Below are 15,126 nucleotides of genomic sequence, written 5' to 3' on the forward strand. Positions count from 1 at the left end.
GATTGAGCATCCCTCCTGCCAATGATGTATGGGGAGTGGGGGCTTCTGGCAGGAGGGATTAGGCATCCCTCCTGCTGAAGGTATGGGGGTGGGGGTAGGGGAGGATTCCAGCAGGAGGGATTGGGCAAATGGAACAAATGTTTAACCAACTTCATCTCAAATGCACTTTCGTACCAAACTTTTAGGAAGTCAATCAAAACTTCTCTCTTTGACAAATTTCTCTGACCCTACTTCAACCTTGATGTACTTCCAAAACACTTCCAGATAAACTTGACTAACCTTAACATGCCAATGTAATTTCGAAAGTTCTCTGTAATATCGCTGTCTGTATACAGTCTCTTCCCCTGTAAACCGCTTTGAACTGTTTGTGGTATGGCGGTATATAAAAATAAAGTTATTATAATTATTATTATAATTGGCTTGGGTGCTAGAACCTTGGTCTCTGAACATTTTCACCATCATAATTTTTGGGAATCTCAGTGAGCCCATCATGTGCTAATGTATGCTGCTATTTCTTCGAGGGAGTATTATTTTTATTTTTTGTTTAGACCTTGAATACTTGTGCTGTTAGTACAATATATAGAATCATACCTAGCAGTGCCTAAGCATCCTGTTTCCAACAGTGGCTAACCCAGGTTCGAAGTACTTAGCTAGATCCCAAGTAGTAAAACAGATTTTATGCTGCTTATCCTAGGAATAAGCAATGGATTTCCCCAAGCCATCTCAATAATGGCTTATGGACTTCTCTTTTAGGAAATTATCCAAACCTTTTTTAAACCCCACTAAGCTAACTGATTTCACCACATTCTCTGGCAACAAAATAAGAACATAAGACAAGCCATACTGGGAAAATGTCCAAGTACTATTGGATGGAAAAAGTGTAGCATACCACTGGGATGAAGAAAATTACCTGGATTATAAAACTTAAGCTTGGAAAATATGATCAGGTTTGGAATCCACTATTACACTCCTTTTCATGATTGCTTCTCAGATTTATAATTTAGATGGACCTTGCATTTTCTCAGGAATGTTTTATAGGACATACCTGTATTTTCTTTTCTCATTGTGAGTACTGATTATTTTTATGGCTATTGGATTTCTTCTCAATTTCTTACACGGTAATACCATTACATTTTATTTCCTCTAAATTTTGGTCTCTTCTGTATGGCTATAATATTATTTCTTTGTTATTTATTTTTTCTTAAAACTGTTGATATTTGCTTGTATTACTATAGTTGCCTTTTGGATGGCTTGATTTTTAAGTGGACTAAACCATTTACATAAGAGCATAAGAATAGCCTTACTGGGTCAGAGCAATGGTCCATCAAGCCCAGTAGCCCATTCTCATGGTGGCCAATCCAGTTCCCTAGCATCTGGCCAAAACCCAAGGAGTAGCAACATTCCATTCAGAATCCTAAAAGAATAGCAAAATTCTGGAATCCCAAAGAGTAACAAAAGATTCCGGAACCTCAAACAGTAGCAATATTCCATGCTACCGATCCTGGGCAAGCAGTGGCTTCCCCTATGTCTTTCTCAATAACAGACTATGGACTTTTCCTCCAGGAACTTGCCCAAACCTTTGTTAAAAACCAGCTAAGCTATCCACTCTTACCACATCCTCTGGCAACGCGTTCCAGAGCTTAACTATTCTCTGAGTGAAAAAATTTTTCCTCCTATTGGTTTTAAGAGCACTTTCCTGTAACTTCATCAAGTGTTCCCTAGTCTTTGTAATCTGTCAAACTGACATTCTTTTACTATAGAAAACATTCACACTTCTTTAAAGATCACCCCATTGCCTTTAACTTAACTATTATCATCCGAATGCTTAATAGAGATTGCTCACAGCATCGCAGAGAAACTCCAGTACACTATGAATTTTTTTTATGTTTTGAGCCATTTCCTACAATAAAATAACATAAAATAATGTGATCTTTAAAGAAGTGGGAATGTTTTCTATAGTAAAAGAATGTCAGTTTGACAAATTATTTGGCTAAATGGTTTAGTATGAATGGAAATAAAATATTATAAGATCAATTTATAAGATGAAAATACATGATGTTGTAGTAGGATTAAAAGTGAGAGCCTGAAGCAATGTGAGATGAGGTACAGAGTGTATATGATTTTAATAGATTTTTTTGTATGTCACAGATAGATGCAGCGTCATTTATTGAACCCTTGAGAAAGCCTATATAGAGGGCGAAACGGGTCCTGCCGGGCTTTTGATTATTTTGCATCTATTTAAGATGTTATTTTGCTTCTTTGCTGGGTGGATAATGATTTATATAGAATATGGAAGCATTTTAAAGAAAGAATTAATTTGTAATCATAGAAGGAGGGGGAGGTTTTGAGGATCAGTGATTGAAACTTGGAACTTGTATGTCTTGGCCTTGAGCTTCATTTACTTATGTCCAAGCTGGTTTCTGAGATCCTCAACCACCCTGTTATGAACATTCTATGCTTCAGTCTATGGGATTGTACTTTTCTTGTGGTTGATTCCTTTTTGAGTCCATACACCATCTTTCCATACATTAGCATTCAATTGAAAGCTCCATGTTATCTAAATATGTGCTACCCGTCAGACTAAACTCTAATGGTTGGGTGTAGTTACAAAATATTTACCTCCAGGATCCCCGCATTGGCCCACACCAATTTCCCTCCATCTCCAACTAATTGCACTATAGATGGTGAGCCTCTAGTCTGTTTAGTCAGCTTAGCCAACAATTTGCCACTCATGGCCATGATGAAGGTAAAGTTGGCATTTACAATATTTTAGGGACTCGAGTGTAGGTGTTCATTTAACATAGCTTGCAATGCCAGCAAACCAGCCTTCCACTGAGATGTGGGCTTTCTACTATTTAGACAGTGCTCCTCTTTAACCCCTCCCTCGTTTACAACACCATGAAAGCAGTTTTTAGCACAGGCCGGGGCACCGAATGCTCTGCGCTGCTTCCGATGCTCATAGGAGCTCTATGAGCATCGGGAGCAGCGCAGAACATTCAGCATGCCATCCGACATGAAAAAACGCTTTTGTGGGCTTGTAAAAGGGAGGATAACTTAGGCTTCCAAGCGCAGAATCTCACTATCTCTAGCTTTATGTTTATGGCTAGCATATGCTATCACTTCACCCTGCAAAACTGCTTTCACGGCCTCCCAGAATAGCACTGTCTTTCTGAGGGGGGTTTCGCCAACATATCTCCTGTTACAAGCCACAAAAGGACGATCTCTCTTCAATTGCATAATAAGACAGCAATACTCAAAGATGATAAAAGGCAGATAGGAAATTAAGGATTGGAAGCTTGTCTCTCCTGCATCTGCTCCTCAGCACGGCATTACGTGACTTCTCTGGAAACCTGTTTTATAAAGGCAAATGAGTGCCTATGCTGCCTTATCACAATAGACTTAAAATGGGTTCCTTTTAGGAATTCTCACATAGGTATCCACCCCTTTAAAGTCAAATGGATGATGTGCTGTTGAATAAAAACCTCAAAGATATTGTTGAAGGAATATTTTTTTTTTAAATTGCAGATACTATTAAAATGAATGTCCATTGTTTTCCTAGCAAAAATAGTTGCATCCTTCTAGAATTTAAAGGGGTTTGGGCAACTTCCTGGAGGAAATTCATAAATTTAATTTATTCAATTTTTCTATACCGCTCTCCCAGGGGAGTTCAGAACGGTTTACATGAATTTATTCAGGTACTCAATCATTTTTCCCTGTCTGTCCCGGCAGGCTCACAATCTACCTAGGGCAATGGGGGGATTAAGTGACTTGCCCAGGGTCACAAGGAGCAGCGTGGGATTGAACCCACAACCCCAGGGTGCTGAGGCTGTAGCTTTAACCACTGCGCCACACGCTCCCCCTAAAAATTAGGTGTGTCCTAGCAGAGGATGGTTACGATCCATCGACCTCTGGGACCATGTAGACTTGGGAAGGCTCCTTCTCATGCCTGGTTGGCTACTGCCAAGGACAGGTGCTGGGCTTGATGCACCTCTTTGGGCTTACCCAGCATAACATTTCACATGTTCTTAAATATTAGTCAGCATAGCAGATAATAATAAGACAATCGGCATGTACCTTCAGGGTGATCTTTTCTGCCTCACTCTCCTTCTTTATATAAGAGTACATAAAACTTGTTTCTTCTTTTTCAATATTGGTGAAATTTACTCCTTCCCAAATGCTCATCCACTCTGTCACTATATTCCACTTTGACCACAGCAACTTACTCCTTAAAAGTCACTTCAAACTTCTATTCCTCACATACAAATATATTCACTCTGCAGCTCCTCATTTTTTATCTTCTGTCTCCGTACGTTCTTCCTCATGATTTTTTTTTTTCCATCTAGCATGTCACTTTTATTTGTGCTCTTTTCTTCTTTTGCTAACTCCCATCTCTACTCGCTCAACTTTGCTGCCTCTTTTGCCTGGAACAGACTTCCTGAGTCGATGCTCCTTTTCCAGCCACTTTAAAATCCAGACTAAAAACTCACCTTTTCAAGTTTCAAGTTTAATAAATTCTTTGATTAGATCGCAAAATCTCATTTCAATGTGATTTACAACAGATAAAAATCATATAAAATAATAAAATCCACATATATCACATATACTGCTAATTGACATTAAAACATTAGGGAAAAGGGCAACTTAAATTACAATATTTAAAAAAAACAAAAACAAAAATAAAATTGGGTATAGGTTTAGTACATACAGGATGGGAGACACATACCCACATATTTTAGTAACCTCCTCATCCTACCCTAAAATATAGTAAGACTGATCTATTAAAAAGCCAGCTCTTTTGAGGTTGCATTTACATTTTGACCACTTCATTGTAATGCATTCATCTAGAACAGGGGTGGGCAACTCCGGGCATTCGAGGGCCGGAATCCATATGCCTGAGATCTATTTGCGTGCACTGCTTTCAATGCATATTCATTGGGGAAATCCTGAAAACCCGACTGGATTCCGGCCCAGAAGGACCAGAGTTGCCTACCCCTGATCTAGAATCTCGTATTTGTTATGTATTTTTGTTTTCACTAGCTCTTAAGATCTGTGAAGCATGAGCTCGGAATGTCTCTTACACGTCTGTACAGTACTATATACAGGAGTAGTAATAAATGAGTTTCTGTATATTCTGACATCAGCAAAATGAGAAAAGTATACAAATGTTCTTCAGAATATACAGCAAATAATATGGAAACAACCATTGTAAATGATCTTCAAGTGTCTTTGTTCTGTCAATATACTGTATCATTCAAGACTACCATTCCTTGAAGGAAACAGAAATGACTTTGTCCTCCATGCTCTCCCCACCCCACATGGTCACCAGGGAGGCTCAGTCTAACCTATTGAAAAGAGTACAGAATACGAAAGAATAATGAGGTAATTCTATAAAGATAGGGCAAAGTGCATGCCTAGAATGATCAGCAGGGATCAGGCTAAAAAGGCATTTGAAGAGTCAGCTGTTTAATAATGCTCAAGAGCTGCCTTTGTTTTCCCTTGATTGACTGGCTTGATGGATCTTTGAGGATATAACTCTGTATGTCTGGTAGAGCGCTACTATAACAAATATTCATTTGTGACTACATGTGCTGTACACCACTGGCTTGTGAGAGTTAACGTATTCCTTTTTCTGCTTAGTCTGTACATTGCTTTGGCCTGCTGAACAGATAGACAGCATAGCAAGTTTAATTAAAACCATAATCACTAATCTTTAAAGGAGAAATATATGCATATAAGTTTGTACTGTCAAAAGGGGTATTTGGGAGGCCATGAATGAGTGTATGCTGATCAGGACTGGAAAGTATGAACATGAAGCTACAGGGCAATACTTTTAAAACCAATAGGAGGAATTTTTTTTTTTTTTTAAGTTCTGGAATGTATTGCTAGAGGTTGTGGTAAGAGCGGTTAACGTAGCTGGTTTTAAAAAAGGTTTGGACAGTTTCCTGGAGGAGAAGCCCATCATCTGCTGTTGAGACAGACATGGGGGAAGCCACTGCTTACCCTGGATTGGTGGCATGGAATGCTGCTACTATTTGGGTTTTTGCCAGGTACTTGTAACTTGGATTGGCCTCCGTGAAGACGGGAGACTGGGCTAGATGGAACATAAAGTTATCATGACGCTGTACTGGGCCATGGTACGCCCTCACCTGGAATACTGCATCCAGCACTGGTAACCGTATATGAAGAAGGACACAGTACTACTCGAAAGGTTCCAGAGAAGAGCGACTAAAATGGTTAAGGGGTTGGAGGAGTTACCATACAGTGAGAGTTTAGGGAAGCTGGGCCCCTTCTCCCTTGAAAAGAGGAGACTGAGAGGAGACATGATCGAAACATTCAAGATAATGAAGGGAATAGATTTAGTAGATAAAGACAGGTTGTTCATCCTCTCCAAGGTAGAGAGAACAAGAGGGCACTCTCTAAAGTTAAAAAGGGATAGATTCTGTGCAAACATAAGGAAGTTCTTCTTCACCCAGAGAGTGGTAGAAAACTAGAACGCTCTTCTGGAGGCTGTTATAAGGAAAAACACACTCCAGGGATTCAAGACAAGGTTGGATGAGTTCCTGCTGAACCAGAACGAACGCAGATAGGGCTGGTCTCGGTTAGGGCACAGGTCTTTGACCTGGGGGCCGCTGCGTGAGCGGACTGCTGGGCGCAATGGACCACTGGTCTGACGCAGCAGCGGCAATTCTTATGTTCTTATTGGTCTGATCCAGTAAGGCTATTCTTATGTTCTTATGCAATGTATTCTATAATGTCATGCCACATTTGCATCTGTTATATATACCTACTAGAATGAAAGAAGACACGTCTTGTAATGTTCAAGTTCCTTTATTTTATTTATTTATTAATTGTTCTATATTGTTCTCCCAGGGGAGCTCAGAATGTTTTTACATGAATTTATTCAGGTACTCAAGCATTTTTCCCTGTCTGTCCCGGTGGGATCACAATCTATCTAATGTACCTGGGGCAATGGGGGAATTAAGTGACTTTCCCAGGGTCACAAGGAGCAGCAGGGGTTTGAACCCACAACCTCAGCGTATTGATGCTATAGCTTTAACCATTGTGCCATGGTTAAGCAAATGCTCAGTTAATGCTAAATAATAATTTTGGACTTACTGGTAGTATTTAAAATAATTTAAATATCCAAGAGAGGCTCTTGACCATTTACATCTTTTGTCTGGGGCTAACCATGCATTTTTAGTGGCACTTAACTGGATAATGCCACTGAAAATGCCTGATTATTGCCAAAGCCAAAACCAATTACTTTGGAAGCATTTCAAGGGTGGAGTTGGCACTTAAACTGTTAAGTTTAAAGTTAACCGCATGAATAAGATTGCATAAAAGGCAGACCTATCTTTCTGTGATTCTTTATTGCTAATTAAGAGCTGACTATTGCACGTAATTGGCTATATTTTGGATGGCTTTGTATACCTGGAAATTCATTGCTGAAGTCCAGACATAACCCAGCCTTGCATTTCTGGGTATAATGCTAGTAAGTGTACACTGGGAAGAGAAGGATTGAGCTTATTGAATGCAATCATTTATTAAATACAACACATATATAAATAATCATCAGTCTATCTGAAAGGATATGCAAGATAGACTGATGATTATTTATATATGTGTTGTATTTAATAAATGATTGCATTCAATAAGCTCAGTTCTATCTCAGGTTGAAGTGTACGGTTCCTTCCCCACTTCTCTTCTTCTGCATATTTACCGTGGAGTTGCTTGTCTTGTTCTTTTGGATTACGTTTGTTTAAACTGAACACTGGGACTTTCATTCCTAGCAGGCCCTTTAAATTGCATACCCTATTATCCAGGGTCAGCGCGTGTTATTTCACAGAATCAGGGTTGGCAAAAATAAAACAGCTTTATCTTATGTTGAAAACTTTTCCACTGCTGTTAATTCTAATTTATGTGTATTACAGACCACAGACCACTAAATAAAAAACTCAACTGGGGAGTATTCTTTCCAATGGAGCAATATCCCAAACTTGCTCTCCTCCTGATGATTATACTGTGTGATGTTAATTCTTCCTGCAGGTGGAAAATAGAAGATTGTGCCCCAAAAATTAGGTGCCTGGGCCAATCAGGGCCTTAGGCCCCTCCCTCATGCATCCCCGGTGGGGATGCAACAACATGTGGGAGAGAATACCTATATCCTTCTTAGAAGAGCAGCCCTGAGCTCAGAGGAGAGTGTGGTGTAGTGGTTAAAGCTACAGCCTCAGCACCCTGAGGTTGTATGTTTAAACCCCACACTCCTCCACTGCCCCAGGTACATTAGATAGACTGTGAGCCCACAGGACAGAAAGGAAACAATGCTTTGTGTACCTGATTGTAAACTGCTTAATAAACCTTGTCCAAACAGTGTATCAAATCCCTTTCCCTTAATGTATTTGGCCACTTTTACCGGGGTTAAGAAACAACAAAGACTAAATAAGTGAACCATCTAACAAATGTACTCCAATATAAGGACCATTATTTAGGAGAAAGCGCATTCCCATACTTGTGTACTCTGGATTCTTGGGCCCCGTCTTCTTTCTGTAGGTTAATGGATAGAGAGTGTGGGAAAGTTACATCAACTGGGAAAAGGGCCTTAGTCAGTGCAAAATACTGTCCCTAGAGTTGTACAGTTTTACTATTTAGCCAAATACAAATACCAAATATGAATAATGAGCATTGGCCTTTAAAATAAGAAATACTAAAAGCAGCAACATTGAAATCAGAAATCAAGTGTTTATTTCAGTATGATTTAGCACAATAGAGTCCCGGATTGTTTGTAGATGGAATTAGATGGGTGGAAGTGGTGGAGACAAAGGCTGTGTCTGAATTCAAGAAAGCACAGGACAGGGATCTCTTAGGGAGAGGAGGAGATAGTGGATGCTAATGTATTTGGGGCACTATTTAGAGCTGAATTGAATTGAATATGAACATTCGGGATAGCCCTAATCACCTGGGATGGGAGAACTAGGCCAGAGATGCCTGATAAATTGTGAGAGGTATCTGATAATATCTCCATGCTATCAAAAGGGCCATCTTCTCTCTTTCTCCCCCCACATCCAGCATTTCACCCTGAAGCAGATGCATGTCCCTGTTCATTTATACTGTATATCTTTCCTGAAGTGTAAATATATCCCCTATGCCTGGTTATAGTGAATGGACCTCACAGATGAATGGCATTAGAGCATAGCTTACTGGGTCCTTGGCATCCCCCCCCCCCCACACACACACACTTTATTAGCAGTTTCATATGCTGTCAGGCTTGTGCAAATATTTGTTAGCACTGAGTGAGAGGACTCGTGTGCTTGAACACTGTGTTGTGCCTTTGTGAGTATGGCTGGGCCATTTGTAACCTGTCCTCATGGGACCGATATGATCCTAATCTCCTGGTGATTTGTTTTTGGGTCACCTGCCTATAATTTGCATATGGACCTTTTGATAGCACGAAGACACTGTCAGACATATCTCACAATTTACCATGCACTTCCGGCCTAGTTCTCCTTTCCCAGATCTCCCCCCCCCCCCCCCCCCCCCCGTTGGCACTTACCTCTCTGGAATAGGAAGCTATTCTGTTGTAGCACCTGCACAGCCTTTCCTAGGCCTTGCCCCATCCTGCTGGAGTCCCCCCTTTGGCCACACAATGGAAACAGATGGTGTTATTGTCTCAGGAAACACCTGGCAGGAGGAAAGTGTTTGTTTCTTCAAAGTTCTGCTCATTTTTTAAAATTATTTTTTTACATATGGCAGCTATTTTACAATGACTGTGATATCAGTATGCATGACACATAAAACTACACACAGATACAAAGATGCACATGGATAACTATGTGCCCTACCTCGTGTGGGTGCATACTTCTGCATCTGACTGTGTGCCTAACTTCCATGCTAAATTCTTCAATGACCTGTTCAAAGGCCTCTATTCTATCCTCATCCTTCTCAATCTGCTGCTTTTGACACTGTTGACCACCACCTACTCCTTGATACGCTGTCCTCACTTGGATTTTAGGGTTCTGTTTTTTTCTTTGTTTACTTCTTATCTTTTCCATTGGACTTTTAGTGGATGCAGTGGTGGATCTCCTCCACTGCTATCCCATTATCAGTCAGTGTCCTTCAAGGCTCTGTCTTGAGACCTCTTCTTTTTTCCATCTATACCGATTCCCTTGGTGTTCTGATCTCTTTCTGTGGTTTTTAGTATCACCACTGCCAGATCTACCTGATCTACATCTCTACGCCACACATTTCTACAGGAATCCAGGCCCGAGTCTCAGCCTGCATGTTTGGCATGGCTGCTGGTTGTCTCACTGCTATTACTGAGCTTCTTATCTTTCCACCTAAACCCACCTCTCCACTTCACCTATTCTCTCTATCCACTCTATTTCTGTGGATAAAACGCTCATCTCCCCCTGTCTCGTCAGCTCACAACTTCAGAGTTATCTTTGACTCATTTCTCTGCACAAATCAAACAGATGGCTAAAGCCAGAATTAATCCAGGTACCTCTCCTCCCTTGTAACCAAAAAAAAACAACAACAACAAAAAAAAACAACCCCCCAAAACTGTTGTAACTTCACTGGAAATGTCCAGTTAGCTCTTTTGTAATCCGCCTTGAACTGCAAGGTATAGGCGGAATAGAAGTCCATAATGTAATGTAATGTAAAGTTTCTTTCCTTATAATGTCACCAAAATCCTACTTTTCCTTTCTGAGCACACTGCCAAAACTCTTATCCACACTCTTATCACCCCTTGTCTAGATTACTGCAACTTGCTTCTCAAAGGTCTTCTATTAAACCATCTCTATCCCATTCAATCCATTCAAAATTCTCTGCATGACTTATATTACGCCAGTGTCAATTTGCTCACATTACCCCTCTCCTCAAGTCAATTCATTGGCTCCCTATCAATTTACACATTCAGTTGAAACTCCTCTTATTGACTTACAAGTGCATTTGCTCTGCAGCTCCTCCTTTATCTCTCCTTATATTCCTCACTGGGAACTCCGTTCTCTCTTATTTGTACCCTTCTCCTCTACTGCCTGCTTCAGATTTCATCCCTTCTATTTTGCTGCACCGTATGCCTGGAAGAGTCAGTACATCAAGCTCTGTTTCTGGCAGTATTCAAATCTAGGCTGAACCCATTTTTTGAGGCTGCTTTTAACTAACTCCCACTCACTTGTAAAGTACCCATGCTTGTTCTATCATTCCCTCTGTAAGTAATTCCCTAATCCCTATTTGTCCTGCTTGTCTGTTTTAATTAGATTGTAAACTCTATTCAGCAGAGATGGTCTCGTACATGTTAATGTACACCGCTGCGTATATCTAGCAGCATTATAGAAATGATACGTAGCAGTAGTAGGTTCTTATTATGGAATACAGAAGCAATACGTGTTTGCAGAAAGAACAAATTATCAAGTGTTTAGAAAAACCTTAAAGATATATTTTCAGGCAGGCATTGCGGTCAAATTAAATTTGCAGTTTTGGAGGAAAATGGATTTAAGTAGTGTTCTGGTTGTTTTAAATTCAAGCGCAGATATTTAGCTGGTGCAGTTTCCAGTTTAAGTTAAACACTAGGACTGTCATTTAACTTAAACTATAAATTAAGTGCCCCTATCCATATAGGTAGCTGAGCTGAATTTATGGATAGTGGTATGACTGTGCTTGCAATATCCATTTAGTTTAGGCTGTTGTCAGGATAATTTCTTGGCCTGTCTCACCACTCCCCTAACTTGATTCATAAAAATATGAATAATATCTGGCCATTTAATAATTTAAACAGTCCAATGTTGCCTGTATATTTTTTTTGAAAATGCATAGATAAAACAATTATGTTTTTTTGCCAGCAGCCAGCAACCGCTGACAAATGCATAATTACCTTTGACTATGAGTCCTGTAGTGTCTAAAATTTGTTATCTTTATTATAAGAAGGCACAATATGATACTAATAGTTAACAGATCTGCAGAATAGAAATGTTAACTGCATGATATGAAGAAATAGAAAAATACAACAGTTGTTTTGTAATTTACAAAGCACAGTTGTGTATATCAGAGCTAGTGCAAAATACCACAGGGCACTGTTTCCTCAAATAATTAGTATAGCTTGAAGAAATGGCTAGGTTCAGCTGGGTAATTAACATAAAGCAGTCTACAAACAAATAACCCAGTATTAGATTTTTGTACGTATAAATCAATTTTTTAGTAGATCCTCAGCAGGCTCCTTCTTCCTTGTACATTGTTCATGCGAACATCGCTTGAGCCGCTCTCGTCACTGGATCCATTTTTAATGCTTAACGTGCATTCCTTATAGCAATAATTTAATTTTAATAAATAGTTTTTGCACTTATCTTATTAGGATTAATACTCTGAGAGCGCCTCCACCAACATGTCCATGTTTCATAGCTCTTCTTCAGGGTCGAGGCTTTCACTATAATACTGAATGAAATACTGTGGTGCTCAGCTGCAATATCTAAGAATCCGAATAAGATATTTTTAGAGGGAGCCTCGACCCTGAGGAAGAGCTATGAAACATGGATAAGTCGGTGGAGGTGCTCCCAGAGTATTAATTCTAATAAGATAAGTGCAAAAACTATTTATTAAAATTAAATTATTGCTATAAGGAATGCATGTTAAGCACTGTTTACATTAAAAATGGATCCAGTGACGAGAGCAGCTCATGCGATGTTTGCATGAACAACGTATAAGGAAGAAGGAGCCTGCTGAGGATCTACTAAAAAATTGATTTCCTCAAATAATTAAGCATGTAAAATGATTAGAATTGTACATGGAGCAGCAAGACATCAGAGGCTTTGTGGTTTGTTCCTGATGGAGTTAGATCGCAAAGTACTCAGAACTGAGCCTTTGCTTTTCTAGCATTGCATCTCCATTAAGACTGAGAGATCTCCTGAACTTTCAGAATGCAATAAAGGCCTCTTTTAAATTATAACTATAGGGAAAGGGAATGGGACTTGATATACCATCTTTCTGTGGTTGCAATCAAAGCGGTTTATATATTATATACAGGTACTTCTGTTGTACCTAGGGCAATGATTAAGAAGGGGATCACAAACAGATCTGAGAAGGTTATCATGCCGCTGTACTGGGCCATGGTGTGCCCCCACCTGGAATACTGCGTCCAACACTGGTCGCTGAACATGAAAAAGGACATAGTACTACTCGAAAGGGTCCAGAGAAGAGCAACAAAAATGGTTAAGGGGACTGGAGGAGAGACTAGAGAAACTGGGCCTCTTTTCCCTTGAAAAGAAGAGACTGAGAGGGGACATGATTGAAACATTCAAGATATTGAAGTGAATTGACTTAGTAGAGAAAGAGCAATTGTTCACCCTCTCCAAGGTGGAGAGAACGAGAGGGCACTCTATAAAGTTAAAAGGGAATAGATTCCGTACAAACGTAAGGAGAGTGGTAGAAATCTGGAACGCTCTTCCAGAGTCTGTTATAGGGGAAAGTACCCTCCAGGGATTCAAGAAAGGGTTAGATAAGTTCCTGCTGAACCAGAATGTACACAGGTAAGGCTATACTCAAATAGGGCACTGGTCTTTGACCTAAGGGCCGCCGCATGAGCGGACTGCTGTGCATGATGGACCACTGGTCTGACCCAGCAGTGGCAATTCTTATGTTCTTATGTTTAATGAAGGGTTGGGAGACTTGCCCAGGGTCACAAGGAGCTGCAGCGGTAATTGAATCCTGTTTTTCAGGGTGATGCACTAAACATTAGGCTAACAACTAACCACTAGTTGCATGAAGGAGATCAGAGAGTATGAATGGAGTTTGGTCATTAATGTTGTTTTATATTTTTATGTTGGATTTATTTTATTTTATGTTTTATGTCTGTGTCAATCTATGGTTATTTTACTTTATGGATACCTTTGTATTTAGATATTGCTATAATTTTACTTACAAATAATTTTGTAACTTTCTTTGAGTGATGGGTAATGGTAAGGTGTGCCACCCATGACAACTCAATACAACACAACATGAAATAAGCATAAGTTTGAACAGATAATCTATTAAGATGGAAACTAACAATAGGTACGATAGTTGGATGAAATAATAAGACAGTTTAGTGCTTGAAAATGATCTACTTTAAGAGCATGGTTAAAAATATTACTAAATAATAGATTGAAAACAAACTGAAGAAAATATTTCTTCACACAACATGTAATTAAACCCTGGAATTTGTTGCCAGAAAACGTGATGAAATCAGCTTAGTGGAGTTTAAAAAAGGGTTGGATAAATTCCTGAAAGGGAAGTCCTTAGGCCATTATTGAGATGGCTTGGGGAAATCCACTGCTTTATTCATAGGACAAGTAGCATAAAATCTTTTTTATTACTTGGGATCTAGCTAAGTACTTGGGACCTGGGTTGGACACTGTTAGAATCAGGATACTGGGCTTGATGGACCTTCGGTCTGTCCCAGTTAGGCAATTCTTATGTTCTTATATTATATTTATGACCAGATGATATCCATACTCATATCCACAGTTCTGATAATAAAACACAACCCAAATCAAACTAAAATAGTTACATTGAAATAATAAGGACCCTTTCACTGAAATGCGCTCTGTTTTGGGCTTACACCACTATAACATAGGATAATGTGCATCAAACCCAAAATTAGTGCTGTATCAAAAATGGGCATTCCCAGTATAATTTATTGCAGGTCATGAATTAACATTCAGATTAACGCATGGTACCTTCTCCAGGTTAACTTGGATACATATAGTGTTCAAATATGGGCACTGGAAAAAATCTTGAATGGTATAGAACAAGTAAGAGTGAATCAATTTTTCACCATTTCAAAAAGTACAAAACCCAAAGGATACTCAATGAAATTACTTGAAAATACTTTTAAAGCATAGAGGAGGAAATATATTTTTACTCAAAGAATTGTTAAGTCTGGAACCCATGGCCAGAGAATGTGGTTACAATGGTTAGTATATGAAAGATTTGGACAATTTCCTGGGGGGAAAAGTCCATAGTCTGATGCTGAGAAGGACATGGCGGAAGCACTTCTTGCCCTGGGATCAGTAGCATGGAATGTACCTGCGATTTCATTTTTTTTTTTTTTTTTTTGCTAGACACTTGTGACCTGGATTGACCAATGTTGGAAACAGG

The sequence above is a fragment of the Geotrypetes seraphini genome, chromosome 3, assembly GCF_902459505.1.
Source record: "Geotrypetes seraphini chromosome 3, aGeoSer1.1, whole genome shotgun sequence".
Classification (NCBI taxonomy): Eukaryota; Metazoa; Chordata; class Amphibia; order Gymnophiona; family Dermophiidae; genus Geotrypetes; species Geotrypetes seraphini.